The 22,125-nt window shown below is 38.1% G+C and overlaps 1 protein-coding gene across 1 annotated transcript in view; it reads left to right on the forward strand.

Moving 5' to 3' along the window:
* The first annotated feature begins 11,630 nt into the window (after positions 1 to 11,630).
* The window catches only part of grik4 (glutamate receptor, ionotropic, kainate 4), a 1,016,493-nt gene continuing 1,005,998 nt past the window's right edge, over positions 11,631 to 22,125 (forward strand). The window contains exons 1-3 of the mRNA XM_061973003.2: positions 11,631 to 11,664; positions 17,069 to 17,164; positions 19,446 to 19,516. The gene's annotated coding sequence lies outside the window, so the exon portion shown is untranslated. The remainder of the gene's footprint in view (positions 11,665 to 17,068; positions 17,165 to 19,445; positions 19,517 to 22,125) is intronic.

A 22,125-nucleotide genomic window follows, 5' to 3' on the forward strand; every position in this document is an offset into this window, starting at 1 on the left:
TATGATCGGTATTGTTTTTTTTATTATCGGTATCGTTTTATTTTTTTTATTTTTTTATTTTTTTAAATTAAATTAACATAAAAAACACAAGATACACTTACAATTAGTGCACCAACCCAAAAAACCTCCCTCCCCCATTCTCACTCATTCACACAAAAGGGTTGTTTCTTTCTGTTATTAATATTCTGGTTCCTACATTATATATCAATATATATCAATACAGTCTGCAAGGGATACAGTCCGTAAGCACACATGATTGTGCGTGCTGCTGGTCCACTAATAGTACTAACCTTTAACAGTTAATTTTACTCAATTTCATTAATTACTAGTTTCTATGTAACTGTTTTTATATTGTTTTACTGTCTTTTTTATTCAAGAAAATGTTTTTAATTTATTTATCTTATTTTATTATTTTTTAGAAAAAGCACCTTCACCATACCTGGTTGTCCAAATTAGGCATACTAATGTGTTAATTCCCCGACTGCATATATCGGTTGATATCGGTATCGGTAATTAAAGAGTTGGACAATATCGGATATCGGCAAAAAGCCATTATCGGACATCCCTAATATATATTGATGTATAATGTAGGAACCAGAATATTAATAACAGAAAGAAACAACCCTTTCGTGTAAATGGGGGAGGAAGGTTTTTTGGGTTGGTGCACTAATTGTAAGTGTATCTTGTGTTTTTTATGATTTAATAAAAAAACAAAAAAAACGATACCGATAATAAAAAAAACGATACCGATAATTTCCGATATTACATTTTAACGCATTTATCGGCCGATATCGGCAGGCCGATATTATCGGATATCTCTACTAATTAGTATAGTATCAGTAATGTCTCTTCAATCAATCAATGTTATTTATACAGCCCTAAATCACAAGTGTCTCAAAGGGCTGCACAAGCCACAACGACATCCTCGGTTCAGATCCCACATAAGGGCAAGGAAAAACTCACAACCCAGTGGGATGTCAATGTGAATGACTATGAGAACCCCCCCCCCCCCCCCCCTCCTCCACCTCCCCCCATCTAGGAGAGACCGGATGTGCAATGGACGTCGAGTGGCATATAATAGTGAAAGTCCAGTCCATAGTGGATCTAACATAATAGTGAGAGTCCAGTCCATAGTGGGGCCAGCAGGAGACCATCCCAAGCGGAGACGGGTCAGCAGCGCAGAGATGTCCCCAACCGATGCACAGGCGAGCGAGTCCCAACTCTGGACCGTCAGCAGGACTTAAATGCTTCTACTGAGGTAGCATCTCTAACTGTTACCGGGAGGGCATTCCATAGTACTGGAGCCCCAATAGAAAACGCTCTATAGCCCGCAGACTTTTTTTGGGCTCTGGGAATCACTAATAAGCCGGAGTTCTTAGAACGCAGATTTCTTGCCGGGACATATGGTACAATACAATCAGCAAGATAAGCTGGAGCTAGACCGTGTAGTATTTTATACGTAAGTAGTAAAACTTTAAAGTCACATCTTAAGTGCACAGGAAGCCAGTGCAGGTGAGCCAGTATAGGTATATATATATATATATATATATATATATATATATGTGTATATATATATATATATATGCGTATATATATATATATATATGTATATGTGTGTATGTATATATATATATATATATATATGTATATGTGTGTATAAAGGAACAGTATATGCAGTATAGGCGTAATATGATCAAACTTTCTTGTTCTTGTCAAAAGTCTAGCAGCCGCATTTTGTACCAACTGTAATCTTTTAATGCTAGACATAGGGAGACCCGAAAATAATACGTTACAGTAATCGAGACGAGACGTAACGAACGCATGAATAATGATCTCAGCGTCGCTAGTGGATAAAATAGAACGAATTTTAGCGATATTACGGAGATGAAAAAAGGCCGTTTTAGTAACACTCTTAATGTGTGACTCAAACGAGAGAGTTGGGTCGAAGATATACCCAGATTCTTTACCGAGTCGCCTTGTGTAATTGTTTGGTTGTCAAATGTTAAGGTGGTATTATTAAATAAATGTCGGTGTCTAGCAGGACCGATAATCAGCATTTCCGTTTTCTTGGCGTTGAGTTGCACGAAGTTAGCGGACATCCATTGTTTAATATCATTAAGACACGCCTCCAGCTGACTACAATCCGGCGTGTTGGTCAGCTTTAGGGGCATGTAGAGTTGGGTGTCATCAGCATAACAATGAAAGCTAACACCGTATTTGCGTTTGATGTCACCTAGCGGCAGCATGTAGATGCTGAAGAGTGCAGGGCCAAGAACCGAACCCTGGGGAACTCCACACATTACCTTAACATAGTCCGAGGTCACATTCTTATTGTGTGAATGCTCCAAAGCATTCACACATATGGTTTTCTACACCAAAATCCATCTATTTATTATTCTACTTCTTTCTCTTCTCCAGATTTTGGCGCCCTCTACCTTCCACATTTTTCATCCGATTCAAACCGTTCCAACTTCAAACTGTTCAGCCTATTTGGGAATCGCGGATCCCAGATTTCCCAGTTTTCCGGGACGTTTTTCCCATTCAAAATTAATTGGCCATTTTTCAAACTTCTACAATTTCCACATTTTTCAACCCATTCAAACCATTCCACCTTCAAAACATTCCACCATTCTGGAAATGTAAACTGTTATTTTTCCAAGTTCAAAAAAATTCCAGGATTTTCCAGAATTCCTGGTTTTCCAAAGCCATATTTCCACCCTTTTCTCTGGCGACTACTCCTGCCAAATTTTTCAACGCATTTCAACTGTTCCACCGTCAAAACATTTCTCTTAATCAGGACAAAAAACGAAGTTGTTTTTAAAATGGAAAAATTCCCGGTTTTCCCGAAATTCCAGGAATTCCGTAATACCATTTCTCAATTATATATGTTACTATTTCAACATTTCTCCACCGACTTGAACAATTCCAACACCAACAATTAACTCATTCAGAACATTCACGTTTTTTTTACAGTTTTCAAAACAATTCCCGCTTTTCCCGAAATTCTAAAATTTTGGGGAATTTCCCATTGAAATCAATGGGACATTCTTCAAAGTTCCACAATTAGCACATTTTTCATCGGATTCAAACTGTTCCAACTTCAAAATATTCAGCCTGTTTGGGAATTGTGTGCTCTACTTCAACAATTCTAAAAAAAATTCCAGGATTTCAGTTCAACTTCAGCATTGGAGCATTCACGCGCATTTCTTTCAAAAAATGCCTTTTCTAGTTTACTATTAGTATTTTGTATTTAAGGTTTGTAGTGGTCTAGATAATATAACAGATAACACAAAAAAAATACATAAAATAAATCACAAATAGTATTATTAATTAGTATAGTATCAGTAGTACGTCTTATTTATTATACATATTTCATGTTTAAAGTTTGCATTGGTCTAGAGAACTTTCACATATTTTCAAGAGAAAAGAAAAAGAAAAGGTCATCGCCATGGCAACCAAAGAGGTAGTCAAATATATATAGGTATACTGACAAGAAATGTAAGATTTAAATTTAAGTTTAATACATTAAAAAACGTTTTAAATGTTAATTTAACCTTTGCATTGATAAAAATGCTCAGTTTTGATTGAAATACATTGGAACTATATTCACAGAAATATAAAATAAATCACACATTATCTTATTAATTAGTATTACATAGAAATAGTACATTGTATTTATTAGTAGTATTTCGTATTTAGTAAGTTTTCAGTGGTCGAGAGAACTTTCACATATTAGATTGCAATAAATCACAAAAATATATATAATCAAAATTGCATTCAAATACCAAGTAACTCCCAAATTAATTGCAGATGAATTATCTAAAAAAAAAAAACTATGATATAAAACCAAACATTTTCATTATCGAGGTTTTAACCCTTTGATGCAGGTATTATGATAGCTTACTTCAGATACCCTACTTTATTCTCCCTCTCCCCCACAAATATTTGTATTACTGTCACGGCATGAAAAAAAAATAAAATCATAATTTATTTTTTTAAACACATATTTCAAAGCAGTTGGTGAAATATGCTCAACACATGTTAAATAGTTTTTAAGAAAAATTAACAATTGGCCATCACTGCGGCAACCAGACAAGGTACTCAAATATATATAGGTAGACTGACAATAAATGTAACATTTTAATTGAAGTTGAAAGAATGAAAATAACTTTTTTTTTCTTATTTAACTATTCAACTTTTACATCGATGATAGTGCTTAGTTGTGGTTGAAATACATTGGAGATAAATACACAAAATAATAAAATAAATCATACATATTATTATTATTAGTATAGTATCAGTAGTGTATCTTATTTATTATAAATATTTCATGTTTAAAGTTTGCTTTGGTTTTGAGAACTTTCACATATTAGATTGCAATAAATTACAAAATAATATATTTGCATCACAGGGATAATTTTACACTACATTTAAGTTAGGTATTGATCATGAGAGAAATTCAATTCAATATTAGTAGAACAATGACAATATTTACGTCAGTATTATTAATCAGTGTTTATATAAAAAAACAGGGGTGTCCCAATACAACATTTTCACTTCTGATACGACACCAATATTGCAGCCTTGACTATCGGCTGATATCGATTACATACGATATCCGCAAGAAATATACATGCATTTTACTTGTTTTGCTGCTGGATGGATGCTTCAGCTGAGTAGGGAACACAATTTATGCACTGTGTACTATCCATTTGTTATATATTGTTTTATTTTCACTTTCAAGTCTCATTTGCCAGTATGCATACATTTCAGTTTGTCCTCGTTGGGTTGCTCTATTTAGGAAGTAGTCTTTTGCTATTAAGTTGAACGTGCCGGTCTTGTATTTTGTTGAGCCCTACAAAGTGTGTATACTGTACACTGCAAAAAGTCAGTGTTCAAAAACAATAAAAAAAATTGGGGTATTTTATTTGAACTAAGCAAAATTATCTGCCAATAGAACAAGAAAATTCGGCTTGTCAAGACTTTCCAAAACAAGTAAAATGAGCTAACCTCAATTAACCCAAAAATACCTTAAAATAAGTATATTCTCACTAATAACAAGTGCACTTTTGGTAGAAAAAGAAATGAGACCTTTTCGCTCAATTTGTTGAAAAATATTCTTAAATTAAGTAAATGCTAGTGCCATTACCTTGACATAATGATATGCATACATCATGATTTTTTTTCATGCTTGAAGTAAGAAATGATTACGTTAAAAAAGTAGTTTTATACTTGTGAGTGTTGATAACACAGCTTTGCATCAGTTGCTATTCTAGTTTTAAGCATCTTTTACTCAATATAGGTCATCAAATCTCAGCAACAAGCTGTAATATCTTACTGAGATCATTTAGGACCAAAACACTTAAAACAAGTAAAACACTCTAACATAAAGTCTGCTTAGGGAGAAGAAATATCTTATCAGACAGAAAATAAGCAAATATCCCCCTTATTTGAGATATTTAATCTTACTTAGATTTCAGTTTTTGCAGTGTAAGTGTTGTATTTATTACACACCAGCTGTTTGCTTGCAACGTGTATCTTAGTTGAAGTTTTGTTGCCAAGTTCAGACGTGTTGAAATCGCCCTGGAAAATCGCTAATGCTAATCAGTAGCATGCGTATGGTATATCCAATGCAAATTAGGATCGCGCTAGCACATTTGTTTTAATGCATTTATTTTGTGCTGGAACATCACGGATACGTTATTTTGTATCTTATGTAAATGACGTTGACATACTTTATTTCTGTGTGTTCATTTTCACAGTGTTTGGAAGTAAAGACTCTTAAAAGACTTTCAAATGGAGACAACCTAAAATCTGTCTGCTAAACTGGCAAGAACAGCCAGCTTGTATCCGAGCTCTTTTCGCAGCCATTTTAGATGTAGGCGAATATAATTACCAGTATCGGATTGGGACATCCCTAATAACATGTGTAGGTGTATAATATGGTAGAATAATCTTAAAGGACCCGTAGTGTCCAGATGACCGACAATTCACTAGCAAGTTCTTTTTGTGTATTTTTTACAAACCCTGTTTCCATATGAGTTGGGAAATTGTGTTAGATGTAAATGTAAACGGAATACAATGATTTGCAAATCTTTTTCAACCCATATTCAGTTGAATATGCTCCAAAGACAACATATTTGGTGTTCAAACTGATAAACTTTTTTTTTTTTTTTTTTCAAATAATCATTAACTTTAGAATTTGATGCCAGCAACACGTGACAAAGAAGTTGGGAAAGGTGGCAATAAATACTGATAAAGTTGAGGAATGCTCATCAAACACTTATTTGGAACATCCCACAGGTGAACAGGCAAATTGGGAACAGGTGAGTGCCATGATTGGGTATAAAAGTAGATTCCATGAAATGCTCAGTCATTCACAAACAAGGATGGGGCGAGGGTCACCACTTTGTCAACAAATGCGTGAGCAAATTGTTGAACAGTTTAAGAAAAACTTTTCTCAACCAGCTATTGCAAGGAATTTAGGGATTTCACCATCTACGGTCCGTAATATCATCAAAGGGTTCAGAGAATCTGGAGAAATCACTGCACGTAAGCAGCTAAGCCCGTGACCTTCGATCCCTCAGGCTTTACTGCATCAACAAGCGACATCAGTGTGTAAAGGATATCACCACATGGGCTCAGGAACACTTCAAAAACCCACTGTCAGTAACTACAGTTGGTCGCTACATCTGTAAGTGCAAGTTAAAACTTTCCTATGCAAGGCGAAAACCGTTTATCAACAACACCCAGAAACGCCGTCAGCTTTGCTGGGCCTGAGCTCATCTAAGATGTACTGATACAAAGTGGAAAAGTGTTCTGTGGTCTGACGAGTCCACATTTCAAATTGTTTTTAGAAACTGTAGATGTCGTGTCCTCCGGACCAAACAGGAAAAGAACCATCCGGATTGTTATAGGCGCAAAGTTGAAAAGCCAGCATCTGTGATGGTATGGGGGTGTATTAGTGCCCAAGACATGGGTAACTTACACATCTGTGAAGGCGCCATTAATGCTGAAAGGTACATACAGGTTTTGGAGCAACATATGTTGCCATCCAAGTAACGTTACCATGGACGCCCCTGCTTATTTCAGCAAGACAATGCCAAGCCACGTGTTACATCAACGTGGCTTCATAGTAAAAGAGTGTGGGTACAAGGGCCTGCCTGTAGTCCAGACATGTCTCCCATTGAAAATGTGTGGCGCATTATGAAGCCTAAAATACCACAACGGAGACCCCCGGACTGTTGAACAACTTAAGCTGTACATCAATCAAGAATGGGAAAGAATTCCACCTGAGAAGCTTAAAAAATGTGTCTCCTCAGTTCCCAAACATTTACTGAGTGTTGTTAAAAGGAAAGGCCATGTAACACAGTGGTGAACATGCCCTTTCCCAACTACTTTGGCATGTGTTGCAGCCATGAATTTCTAAGTTAATTATTATTTGCAAAAAAAATTTATGAGTTTTAACATCAAATATCTTGTCTTTGTAGTGCATTCAATTGAATATGGGTTGAAAAGGATTTGCAAATCATTGTATTCCATTTATATTTACATCCAACACAATTTCCCAACTCATATGGAAACGGGGTTTGTACTACTGGAATTGAATCTGACAGTCATGTCCCATAATATCAATTCGTTTTTAAATACTGGGTAGACAAAAACTGTTCTTGGAACACCCACTTTCCATCACCAGACTTGATGTGTAGCCCCCCTCTAAACATAATCTCCAGACTTCCCTGCTCTTCCATCTACACCTGAGCCTGTGCTTCCTCAAGCATCTTCAGGAAAACATCAATAGAAGAGGACACACAATGGAGTATTAGCAGCTTACCTATTATCTCTCTCGTTCTTGAGCACCTGATATGCTCTTTTTTCCCTCATTTTTTCTGCACATTCTGACTCAGTCTTTCTCTCCTCGAGTATGCTCCTGATTTTCTGGATCACATTCGTATTGAGTCTTTAAATATTTTCCATCCACCTTCCGACCAAAAAAAACGTTCTTCTTCAAAGTCACAATCATCAAAATGATTGCTGCAAATTATACTCGTCTCGCTTGGTCCGTCCCATTTTTGTGTGAGTCATTTTGACTGGAGAGGTCCATACTTTCCACGTATGACCATCATTTGGAAATGTATGCAGGCTGACCACTTCTTTAGTTGGATTGCTACAACCTGCAACAATGCATCTGGCAGACATATTTGATCATTCCTTCCAATTCTGCGAGTGAACATCGTGATTGGGGATGAAGATGCTACCAAAACACATACTACACAATATGAAATTGCCTCCAGTCTTCTGTAGGTGACGTCCTCAGGCCCATGGGAGCTAAAAGTGGGTGTTCCAAAATGTGCTGAAACCTGTTAGAAAACAAGCCTAAAACCACCACTGTGTCTACTTTGGGGGACATTTTACTGGTAGACATCATTCTTAGGTCCAGAACTATGAAACATGTGTCACCGTTGTCAGCATTAGAGGGACCCTTTAAGGTCCAAAGATTACAACCTATTTCCTAGCAGGCACAAGACATTAAAACAACATTGAGAACTTGTTGTATTAAGTCCTGACGTTAAGCAACTCAAACATAACGTTGAAACAACATGCTTTTTGACAACGTTTAATCCATGTTGGGTTCTGATGTTGATTTGACCATTGAATTTTGGTCCTTTCCCGACCAATATTTTACAAAACCAGTGAAGTTGGCACGCTGTATAAATCGTAAATAAAAACAGAATATAATGATTTGCAAATCCTTTTCAACTTCTATTCAATTGAATAGACTGCAAAGACAGTTCCGGAGGACACGGCGTCCACAGTTTCCAAAAACAATTTGAAATGCGGACTCGTCAGACCACAGAATACGTTTACACTTTGCATCAGTCCATCTTCGATGAGCTCGGGCCCAGCGAAACTGGCGGCGTTTCTGGGTGTTGTTGATAAATGGCGTTCGCATTGCATAGTAGAGTTTTAACTTGCACTTACAGATGTAGCGACCAACTGTAGTTACTGACAGTGGTTTTCTGAAGTGTTCCTGAGTCCATGTGGTGATATCCTTTCAGTGACGTGCGGTGAGGTTGATTGCTGGTGAGGCACTGACTTCATCACAGTCAGATTTACAAACATATGAACCCTAAATAGTATCTTATTCACCATTTAAATGGCAGCAGTTAACGGGTTATGTTTAAAAGCTCATACCAGCATTCTTTCCTGCTTGGCACTCAGCATCAAGGGTTGGAATTGGGGGTTAAATCACCAAAAATTATTCCCTGGCGCGGCGCCGCTGCTCCCCTCACCTCCCAGGTGGTGAACAAGGGGATGGGTCAAATGCAGAGGACCAATTTCATTACACCTAGTGTGTGTGTGACAATCATTGGTACTTTAACTTAACTTTAACTTTACACATACAAACTGTAGCACACAAAAAAATACATTTAATAAAAAAAACGTTATTATGGTCTTACCTTTACTTATAAATGAAGTCCATGCGCCACTGTTGTGCTGGATTAATGCACCCCCTGACGGGAGTGTTATATCAACTAAAGCCCTCACTTAAACTTTCCACGTGCAAGATTGAATCTATTTAAAAAAGTGTAACCGAGGGTTTATAAATGTCGCCTATACTGTATGAAACTACAAAATAACAAACACGGAGGCTCCAGTTTACACGAGGACCACTTTATTTACCTTCTTTCAAAAACCTCCGCTCCACTCCAATGTGTCATCACTTCCGCTCTTAGCGCCTTCAAAATAAGAGCTCAAGGCATATACTGTATAACAGCGCATAACAGGAACTTAACATCACAAAGAGGAAAGCCCATAAAAATAGGTTTCAAAAGTTATTTAATAAGAAGCCAAAAAGTGCAAAAACAATAATGTTCGTGTTGGAGGAGTTGTGAATTAGGTACACCTGCCGTCTGCAGGTGTACCTAATGTTGTGGCCCTGCAGTCAGTCACAACTCCTCCAACACGAACATTATTGTTTTTGCACTTTTTGGCTTCTTATGAAATAACTTTTTTAAATACATTCAATCTTGCACGTGGAAAGATTAAGTGTGGGCTTTAGTTGATATAACACTCCCGTCAGGTGTTGCATTCTACGGCGGGGGTGCAGGAGGCGGGATTACTGCAAGCCTCAGCCAGTGCGTCTTTTGCAGCCGTTTTATGATCGCTCAGCACAAGAAATACGTTACACACATACAGTTGTTGACAAAATACACTGTACATTATATACCTCAGCTAACTAAACTATGGAAATGTATAATATAATTCATATAGCAATACAGTCTCACTGCACAGCAGGCCAGCAGTTAACCGAGTCATTGCGCAATCCATGTTGAGGCACAACTGAGTGACGTGCCTCAACTGGCTGCTGTTCACCGCACCGTCTCTTCTCAGTATTTGAACGGCAAATGTGAAAATTCAGCGATTTTAAATAAAAATAATCTAAAACTGGTGAAGTTAAATGGAAAATAACTTTATAGTATAATCACTGGATACATTTAACAATTTAATAGAAATTGTTTCTTTTTACATTTTTTTTCTTTCCATGATGGCAGGTGAGGCCCCGCCTCACCTGCCTCTAGTGACTGCACGTCACTGTATCCTTTACACACTGATGACGCTTTTTTATGCAGTACCGCCTGAGGGATCGAAGGTCCGTAATATCATCGCATAGGTGCAGTGATTTCTCCAGATTCTCTGAACCTTTTGATGATATTACGGACCGTAGATGGTGAACTCTCTAAGTTCCTTGCAATAGCTGGTTGAGAAATGTTGTTCTTAAAACAATTTGCTCACGCATTTGTTCACAAAGTGGTGACCCTCACCCCCTCCTTGTTTGTGAATGACTGAGCATTTCATTGAAGCTGCTTTTATACCCAATCATGGCACCCACCTGTTCCCAACTCGCCGGTTCACCTGTGCGATGTGCCAAATAAGTGTTTGATGAGCATTCCTCAAGATTCTCAGTCTTTTTTGACACTTGTGCCAGCTTTTTTGAAACATGTTGCAGGCATCAAATTCCAAATGAGCTAATATTTGCAAAAAATAACAAAGTTTTGCAGTTCGGATGTTAAGTATCTTGTCTTTGCAGTCTATTCAATTGAATATAAGTTGAAAAGGATTTGCAAATCATTGTATTCTGTTTTTATTTACAATTTACAAAGTGTGACAACTTCACTGGTTTTGGGGTTTGTACAACACACATACTATTGGACGACGTTCATTCAATTTCAGGTTGTGATGTTGATTTGACCATTGAAATTTGGTCATTTTCCCAACCAACAACGTGGATCCAACGTTAGACATCAACGTTGTCTCAATTTACAAATACAACGAATTTGCGACGTTGTTTCAAAGTCAGTTTTAAAGGACATGTATGTGCAATCAACGTTGTATCCATGTCTTGTGCCTGCTGGGTTTGCGTTGTTGTCAATCAATGTGCGAGCAACATGGTGCAGTCCATCAATCATTCGATGCTTCCTTGTAACTCATGCACTATAACCTGCTTCCCAACCAGCAAGCTGTGATCCCGTGACATTGATTTCCACGCAGCACCGCCCCAGCATGCAGCCAATATCAGATGGACAGCACTGGAAATCAATTGTCTCCCTGAAATGGGATGAATCCACAGGCGCTCCCAGGAGCAGTCGGTGTGTCGAGGAGGTGAGTGGATGCATAAAAACATTGATGGCGAACAGTCAAAGGGATAAGTGATTTGGACTAAACAATGAAAGAAACACCATCCCTCTGGCTGCTCGGCATTAACCTGGTCTAATTAGCACACGGTGCTTTGATGGAGGAGCTGGAGAACCAAAAAGCTTCAGGCGCTCCAGATGAACTCTTCGCACATCACAAGTGGCTTTTGGGAAAACTCAATATTTGGGTCAAATATACCTACTTTTCTTCAAATGCTGACATTAACAGAATGCATGCTTTTTATGAACTTTCAACTAATTAAAAATCCCTCAATTCCCCCCAAAAAACGGATTAACTCTCTGGAATCTAAAGGCAATATAACATACATCCATAAACGTAGATGCATATGCAAAAGTGCAATATATTTATCTGGACAGTAATCTATTTATTTATATGTGCACCTTATTGCTCTTTTATCCTGCACTACAACCAGCTAATGCAACTAAACTCCATCCTTATCTCTACTGTTAAGTTCAAATTTGAATGACAGTAAAAGGAAGTCTAAGTCCGACCCTAATTTTCTATTTTACATTGTAGATTGTCACTGAAGGCATCACAACTATGAATGAACACATGTGGAGTTATGTACTTAACAGAAAAATGTGAAATAACTGATAACACGTTTTATATTCTAGTTTCTTCAAAATAGCCACCCTTTGCTCTGATTACTGCTTTGCACACTCTTGGCATTCTCTCCATGAGCTTCAAGCACACCTGTGAAGTGAAAACCATTTCAGGTGACTACCTCTTGAAGCTTAGTTTATTTATATAGCCCTTAATCACAAATGCCTCAAAGGGCTGTGATACCTGTTACTGCCCTCTGCAGCCCACATCGGGTAATTGCAGTTCACTGCACAATGTTACCATCGTTATGGTATATTCTTTTCTAACTTGTTCTGATTGATATTCTGCAATTACAGAATGTTTTACAGGCTAAATATTACATTTTATTAATAAAAGGTAGATAGGGTTAAATATTGTCATGCAGAGGTATGAATGCCATTAACTTGTACAATATGTAAAGTACAGAATATCAGAAACATTCATTCAGATAGACAAAATATCACTTAACATCTCTGACAATCTCTGTTATTAATGTGTGCAACTGGTATCTAAACATGGAAGTGTAGCTCCATCCATCCATCCATTTTCTACTGCTTGTCCCTTTTGGGGTCGCGGGGGTCGCTGGAGCTCCTCTCCTCTAAATACATGTGCTCCTAAAGCAGGAATACAAATGATGTATTCCTGAAAAGTACAAACTCAGGTAAGGCACCAACGATCTGCAGGTATTATTATTTTTAAATTCTCTTTAAAAGCGTGTTTATAGTAGGTCTTTTTTTTGAACAGCTCAACACAAAAAGGATAATGTTTAATAAAAACATTTACCGGTAATTAAAACAAATTAATTGTCATGCAGAGGTATGAATGCCATTAACTTGTGCAATATGTAAAGTACAGAATATCAGAAACATTTATTCAGATAGACAATTATCACCTAACTTCTCTGACAATCTCTGTTATTAATGTGTGGAACTGGTATCTAAATATGGAAGTGTAGCTCCTCTCTTCTAAATGCATGTGCTCCTAAAGCAGGAATACTAATGATGTATTCCTAAAAAATACAAACTCTGGTAAGGCACCAACACTCTGCAGGTATTATTCTTTTTTTAATTCTCTTTAAAAGCGTGTTTATAGTAGGTCTTTTTTGGAACAGCTCAACACAAAAAGGATAATGTTTAATAAAAACATTTAATTAAAGCAAATGAATTGTCATGCAGAGGTATGAATGCCATTAACTTGTGCAATATGTAAAGTACATAATATCAGATACATTTATTCAGATAGACAAAATATCACCTAACTTCTCTGACAATCTCTGTTATTAATGTGTAAAACTGGTATCTAAATATGGAAGTGTAGCTCCTCTCCTCTAAATGCACATGCTCCTAAAGCAAGCATACAAATGACGTATTCCTAAAAAATACAAACTCTGGTAAGGCACCAACGCTGTGCAGGTATTATTCTTTTTTTAATTCTCTTTAAAAGCGTATTTGTAGTAGGTGTTTTTTGGAACAGCTCAACGCAAAAAGGATAATGTTTAATACAAATGTTTTATTAAAGCAAATTAATTGTCCAGTAATGGTTTTAAAACATTAAAAATATCTATCTTGGGTACACCTATTAATGACAAAAAATTATATATTTCTGCGATATTGCGACTAATTTTGAGTTAACTATGAACAAAATGCGATTAATCGCAATTAAGTATTTAAATGGTTTGGCAGCCCTAGTTTTTTTCAAACAAAAAAAAAATCTACATCAATAACTCAAAGAATCAAACTGATGATGAGGATTGTGTCGTTTTGTACAAATCGAAAATAATTTGAGGGTTTTATGGAAAGCAAAAAAGCAGATTTTTTTTGTGTACATTTTTTGTCACAGAGCAGAACTCATCACCATCAAATCTCCTTGGCTTACTTCAGGAGATCCCTATTATTTGCGGGGGTTACGAGCCGAGACCACCTGTAAATAGCAAATAAAAGTGAGTAATTGCGACGCCCATAAAAAAAACCCTCAATTTATGGCAATCTGATGTTGTTAATTTTGGACATATCCAAGACTCAGGAAAAATATTAGAGGTATGTAATTTTATTTAATAACTGGTTTTGTGACCAGAGAGTAGTAAATTTGACACTAGGTTTACAAGATTGAGAAGCTAAAATGTATCTTTTGTGCTGATTAAATGGCGCGCTTGTTATTTTGCAGGAAGGTAAAAACAGACTTGTGGGGTGCATATCTTAATAATACGTCCCATCCATAATTACAAGTCCTCTAATGCCCGACTGCTGCTTAGCTTTATGTTTTAAGCATGAGCATGCATTTTACATGAGCTTTGAAGCTGAACAGGTTTGTTTTACATTGACAGCATTTGTAAACAGCGTCTTCAGAAGGGGGGCGGAACTATCCGGTCACGGGTGAATCTCTTCAGGGAAGCTGAATCTTATTTTCTTGGTCAAATTACAAACCCCGTTTCCATATGAGTTGGGAAATTGTGTTAGATGTAAATATAAACGGAATACAATGATTTGCAAATCCTTTTCAACCCATATTCAGTTGAATATGCTACAAAGACAACATATTTGATGTTCAAACTGATAAACTTTTTTTTTTTTTGCAAATAATCATTAACTTTAGAATTTGATGCCAGCAACACATGACAAAGAAGTTGGGAAAGGGCATGTTCACCACTGTGTTTCATGGCCTTTCCTTTTAACAACACTCAGTAAACTTTTGGGAACTGAGGAGACACATTTTTTAAGCTTCTCTGGTGGAATTACGTGCAGTGATTTCTCCAGATTCTCCGAACCCTTTGATGATATTACGGGCCGTAGATGGTGACATCCCTAAATTCCTTGCAATAGCTGCTTGAGAAAGGTTTTTCTTAAACTGTTCAACAAATTGCTCACGCATTTGTTGACAAAGTGGTGACCCTCGCCCCATCCTTGTTTGTGAATGACTGAGCATTTCATGGAATCTACTTTTATACCCAATCATGGCACCCACCTGTTCCCAATTTGCCTGTTCACCTGTGGGATGTTCCAAATAAGTGTTTGATGAGCATTCCTCAACTTTATCAGTATTTATTGTCACCTTTCCCAACTTCTTTGTCACGTGTTGCTGGCATCAAATTCTAAAGTTAATGATTATTTGCAAAAAAATAACGTTTATCAGTTTGAACATCAAATATGTTGTCTTTGTAGCATATTCAACTTAATATGGGTTGAAAATGATTTGCAAATCATTGTATTCCGTTTATATTTACAAACCTCGTTTCCATATGAGTTGGGAAATTGTGTTAGATGTAAATATAAACGGAATACAATGATTTGCAAATCATGTTCAACCCATATTCAGTTGAATATGCTACAAAGACAACATAATTGATGTTCAAACTGATAAAAAATTTTTTTTGCAAATAATCATTAACTTTAGAATTTGATGGCAGCAACACGTGACAAAGAAGTTGGTAAAGGTGGCAATAAATACTGATAAAGTTGAGGAATGCTCATCAAACACTTATTTGGAACATCCCACAGGTGAACAGGCAAATTGGGAACAGGTGGGTGCCATGATTGGGTATAAATGTAGATTCCATGAAATGCTCAGTCATTCACAAACAAGGATGGGGCGAGGGTCACCACTTTGTCAACAAATGCGTGAGCAAATTGTTGAACAGTTTAAGAAAAACCTTTCTCAACCAACTATTGCAAGGAATTTAGGGATTTCAACATCTACGGTCCGTAATATCATCAAAGGGTTCAGAGAATCTGGAGAAATCACTGCACGTAAGCAGCTAAGCCCGTGACCTTCGATCCCTCAGGCTGTACTGCATCAACAAGCGACATCAGTGTGTAAAGGATATCACCTCAGTTCCCAAACGTTTACTGAGTGTTGTTAAAAGGAAAGGCCATGTAACACAGTGGTGAACATGCCCTTTCCCAACTACTTTGGCACATGTTGCAGCCATGCAATTCTAAGTTCATTATTATTTGCAAAAAAAAAAAAAAAGTTTATGAGTTTGAACATCAAATATGTTGTCTTTGTAGTGCATTCAATTGAATATGGGTTGAAAAGGATTTGCAAATCATTGTATTCCGTTTATATTTACATGTAACACAATTTCCCAACTCATATGGAAACGGGGTTTGTAATTCAGCAAGAAGATCCATTATGGGGCGGCATAGCTCAGTTGGTAGAGTGGCCGTGCCAGCAACTTGAGGGTTGCAGGTTTGATTCCCGCTTCCGCCATCCTAGTCACTGCCGTGGTGTCCTTGGGCAAGACACTTTACCCACCTGCTCCCAGTGCCACCCACACTGGTTTAAATGTAACATAGATATTGGGTTTCACTATGTAAAGCGCTTTGAGTCACTAGAGAAAAGCGCTATATAAATGTAATACACTTCACTTCATTCGAAAAAAAAATGTCTAGTAATCTCATTTCACCTTTTTTCATATCCGGCAGGACCCCTTTTTTTTTTTTTTCTACTTCCATTTCAATGCTGTTAAATTATATACATGGTTGTGAACGCCTCCTCTCCATGTTATGTGAATATATGATCTTCCATATTGAGGCTGCAGTCAGCGTCAGATAAGGAGGCAACGCATGCCTCTCCGAGGAGGATGTGGGCCAATGCGGACGCACCGAGGCCTGGGTCAGGTGATTTAATCTGGCCGGCTCCTGCAGAGTGCCGATCAATAATTCTCCCATGTTAACGTCACAAGCAATGCACACAAGCAGATAAGAGTTGAGAAAAGAACAACAAAACCTGAAGAGAATTGGAAACGACTCCTTGCTCTCTCTCTCTGCAGGATGGATGCCCCCCGTGGAGCCTGCTTCCTGACAGCCCCCTGCTGCAAAAGGCCGAGGATGCAATGGGTGCTCACCATCGGCGCCAAAGCGTGAAGGTGAGTTGTCGCTCAATGTAAATTCTAACAGCAGCTTTGCAAAAGTGCTGATAATCCTGATGAATTGCTTCACCGGGGCATTATTTGGCAGAAGAATAGACTGTATGTGGTGGACCCCCCACAGAGAACCTTCAACCGTCCTTTTGCTCGCTTACATTAACATGGCGACAACAAGTTTGTTCATAATATCAAAGTTTTCCCCCATTGGAAGCAATGTAAAATGATATGTTCCTAGTAAAGAGATCCTATTATGCAAAAAAACACTCTTTTTACCTGATGGTACCTACTTATGTGTACAAAACACCAAAACCAGTGAAGTTGGCACGTTGTGTAAATGGTCAATAAAAACAGAATCCAATGATTTGCTAATCCTTTTCAACTTATATTCAATTGTGTAGACCGCAAAGACAAGATACTTAACGTTCGAACTGGAAAACTTTATCTTTTGCAAATATTAGCTCATTTGGAATTTGATGCCTGCAACATGTTTCAAAAAAGCTGGCAAAAGTGGCAAAAAAGACTGAGAAAGTTGAGAAATGCTCATCAAACACTTATTTGGAACATCCGCACGGTGAACAGGCTAATTGGGAACAGGTGGGTGCCATGATTGGGTATAAAAGCAAACAAGGATGGGGCGAGGGTCGCCACTTTGTGAATAAATGCGTGAGCAAATTGTCGAACAGTTTTGAGAACAACATTTCTCAACCAGCTATTGCAAAGAATTTAGGGATTTCACCATCTACGGTCCGTAATATCATCAAAAGGTTCAAAGAATCTAGAGAAATCACTGCATGTAAGCAGCTAAACCCGTGACCTTGGATCCCTCAGGCTGTACTGCATCAAGTGTGTAAAGGATATCACCACATGGGGTCAGGAACACTTCGGAAAACCACTGTCAGTAACTACAGTTGGTCGCTACATCTGTAAGTGCAAGTTACAGACATACATACATCCATAAATCTGCAATATATTTATCTGTACAGTAATCTATTTATTTATATCTGCACCTTATTGATTTTTTATCCTGCACTACCATGAGCTAATGCAACAAAATGTTGTTCTTATCTGTACTGTAAAGTTCAAATTTGAATGACAATAAAAAGGAAGTCTAAGTGCAAGTTAAAACTACTATGCTAAGCGAAAGCCATTTATCAACAACACCCAGAAACGCCACCGGCTTCGCTGGGCCTGAGCTCATCTAAGATGGACTGATGCAAAGTGGAAAAGTGTTCTGTGGTCTGACAAGTCCACATTTCAAATTGTTTTTGGAAAGTGTGGACGTCGTGTCCTCCGGACCAAAGAGGAAAGAACCATCCGGATTGTTATAGGCGCAAAGTTGAAAAGCCAGCATCTGTGATGGTATGGGGGTGTATTAGTGCCCGAGACATGGGTAACTTACACATCTGTGAAGGCGCCATTAATGCTGAAAGGTACATACAGGTTTTGGAGCAACATATGTTGCCATCCAAGCAACGTTACCATGGACGCCCCTGCTTATTTCAGCAAGACAATGCCAAGCCACGTGTTACATCAACGTGGCTTCATAGTAAAAGAGTGCGGGTACTAGACTGGCCTGCCTGTAGTCCAGACCTGTCTCCCATTGAAAATGTGTGGTGCATTATGAAGCCTAAAATACCACAACGGAGACCCCCGGACTGTTGAACAACTTAAGCTGTACATCAAGCAAGAATGGGAAAGAATTCCACCTGAGAAGCTTAAAAAATGTGTCTCCTCAGTTCCCAAACGTTTACTGAGTGTTGTTAAAAGGGAAGGCCATGTAACACAGTGGTGAACATGCCCCTGTGCCAACTTGTTGCTGCCATTAAATTCTAAGTTAATGATTATTTTCAAAAAAAAAATAGGTTTCTCGGTTTGAACATTAAATATCTTGTCTTTGCAGTATATTTAATTAAATATAAGTTGAAAATGATTTGCAAATCATTGTATTCTGTTTTTATTTACCATTTACACAAAGTGCCAACTTCACTGGTTTTGGGTTTTGCATGTTGACAGGAGTTTTCTGCTGTTTTTATAGCATAGCATATGAATAGCAAATATATAACAATTATTTTAAGCAAATGCCGGCACAACAATGTGTGTTCGATGTAGTCATTATAATAAAATATATTGTTAAATTAATACCTCTCAATTAAAACTGCATGACTATTGCTACAGTTATTGTATTTGAATATGAACAGGCGGTGCAATTGTTCCTAATATTGTGTCCTGTGGCGTTGATATGCTAATGATCATTTCATATCACGCTTTTCTTCACGCGCAGGATACTCACCAGTATGAGGATGTGTACCTGTCCTGACCACTACACGGACCTTTGGGGGAGGTAACAAACAGGTTTGTTTTTACACACACACACACACACACACACACACACACACACACACCGACAACATGCCACACAAGATGGGCGTGAAATAGTGCAGAAGTCCAGCTGCTGCCTGGTCCTAATGAATATTCATGAAGTGTGCTGTTGAAAAAAAGTGCCATCAATAATGTTAGCATCTGTCAAGGTGAAGGCTGCGTCCCTGCGCTGACCTTTCAACACACGTCCGTACATTATTATTGCTCATGGGTATGTCATGTTATTCTCTCATCCGCACCTGTCACCGTCCAAGTGTGATTTAGTCGCCCTCATCCTGCTCGTCATCACTGGCCATCTGTGCTCTGCTTTTGGACACGCACCAACACCATCATTCATACCCAGACCCACTTCACTTTCAGCCAAACTTTTTATCTGCATTTTTTTCCCCCCTTTCTCTTTTCATAAAGTTTTACATCCAAATCATTGCGGCGCAGAGAGGTGAACTAGCGAGCCCTAAAGAATAAGAACACCTTTTCTGTGAAATTATTGATCAAGAGCTCAAGCGTGACCTCGTTATTCCGAGGGAGAGAGATGGTGCGTTCAGGGTGTCCCGAATAGAACAGTCGACTTGCTTTGACTCGTGTTTCATAGAGGACCATTGCCTGCCATCTCTGCAGCACATTCCTAAAAACAGAAGAGTGCTTCTGTCACAAAATATCTGTGCCTAGTGGTTTCACAGTAGGTCTTCAAAAACAGCAAAACACCCCTGCCTAGGTCCCTTAAAGTAGCATAGTGCTGCTGTTGTATAGCGGATCTTTGAGTAGTGTTTTTGCAGTAGGTACTCAAAAACAGCAGAGCACACCTGTCGTATACAGAATATTTTACAAGTATTTTTGCAGCAAATTCTCAAAAACAGCACAGCTCTCCTGTCATGTAAGGGATCTTTGAGTAGTGTTTTGCAGTAAGTCTTCAAAAACAGCAGAACGCTCCTATCAAGCATGTCCTTTAAAGTAGCAAAGTGCTTCTGTCACATAGAAGACTAGTGTTTTTGTGGTATGTCCTCAAAAATAGCAGAACGCTTCTGTCACACAAATGGTCTTTGACCGGTATCTTTGCGGCAGATTCTTAAAAACAGCAGAAAAACCCCTGCCTTGGTATTGAAGTAGCATAGTGCTGCTGTTGAAATAGAGGATCTTTTAGTAGTGTTTTTGCAGTAGGTACTCAAAAACAGCAGAGCACTCCTGTCATATACAGAATATTTTACAAATATTTTTGCAGCAAATTCTCAAAAACAGCACAGCTCTCCTGTCCTGTAAGGGATCTTTGAGTAGTGTTTTACAGTAAGTCTTCAAAAACAGCAGAACACTCCTGTCAAGCATGTCCTTTAAAGTAGCAAAGTGCTCCTGTCACATAGAAGACTAGTGTTTTTGTGGTATGTCCTCAAAAATAGCAGAACACTTCTGTCACACCGGTATTTTTGCGGCAGATTCTTAAAAACAGCAGAACACCCCTGCCTAGGTCTTAAAGTAGCTTAGTGCTGCTGTTGTATAGAGGATCTTTGAGTAGTGTTTTTGCAGTAAGTACTCAAAAACAGCAGAGCGCTCCTGTCATATACAGACTATTTTACAAGTATTTTTGCAGCAAATTCTCAAAAACAGCAGAGCTCTTCTGTCATGTAAGGGATCTTTGAGTAGTGTTTTTGCAGTAGGTACTCAAAAACGGCAAAACACTCCTATCAAGCATGTCCTTTAAAGTAGCAAAGTGCTCCTGTCACATAGAAGACTGGTGTTTTTGTGGTATGTCCTCAAAAATAGCAGAACGCTTCTGTCACACCGGTATTTTTGCGGCAGATTCTTAAAAACAGCAGAGGACCCCTGCCTCGGTCTTGAAGTAGCATAGTGCTGCTGTTGTATAGAGGATCTTTGAGTAGTGTTTTTGCAGTAGGTACTCAGAAACAGCAGAGCGTTCCTGTCATATACAGCCTATTTTACAAGTATTTTTGCAGCAAATTTTTAAAAACAGCAGAGCTCTCCTGTCATGTAAGGGATCTTTGAGTAGTGTTTTTGCAGTAGGTACTCAAAAACGGCAGAGCGCTCCTGTCATACACATAATGTTTTACAAGTATTTTTGCAGCAAATTCTCAAAAACAGCATAGCTCTCCTGTCATGTAAGGGATCTTTGAGTAGTGTTTTGCAGTAAGTCTTCAAAAACAGCAGAACGCTCCTATCAAGCATGTCCTTTAAAGTAGCAAAGTGCTCCTGTCACATAGAAGACTAGTGTTTGTGTGGTATGTCCTCAAAAATAGCAGAACACTTTTGTCACACAAAGGGGCTTTGACGGGTATTTTTGCCGCCGATTCTTAAAAACAGCAGAACACCCCTGCCTCTGTGTTGAAGTAGCATAGTGCTGCTGTTGTATAGAGGATCTTTGAGTAGTGTTTTTGCAGTAGGTACTCAAAAACAGCAGAGCGCTCCTGTCATATACAGCTTATTTTACAAGTATTTTTGCAGCAAATTTTTAAAAACAGCAGAGCTCTCCTGTCATGTAAGGGATCTTTGAGTAGTGTTTTTGCAGTAGGTCCTCAAAAACGGCAGAGCGCTCCTGTCATACACAGAATATTTTACAAGTATTTTTGCAGCAA

Source organism: Nerophis lumbriciformis, linkage group LG17, assembly GCF_033978685.3.
Source record: "Nerophis lumbriciformis linkage group LG17, RoL_Nlum_v2.1, whole genome shotgun sequence".
Classification (NCBI taxonomy): Eukaryota; Metazoa; Chordata; class Actinopteri; order Syngnathiformes; family Syngnathidae; genus Nerophis; species Nerophis lumbriciformis.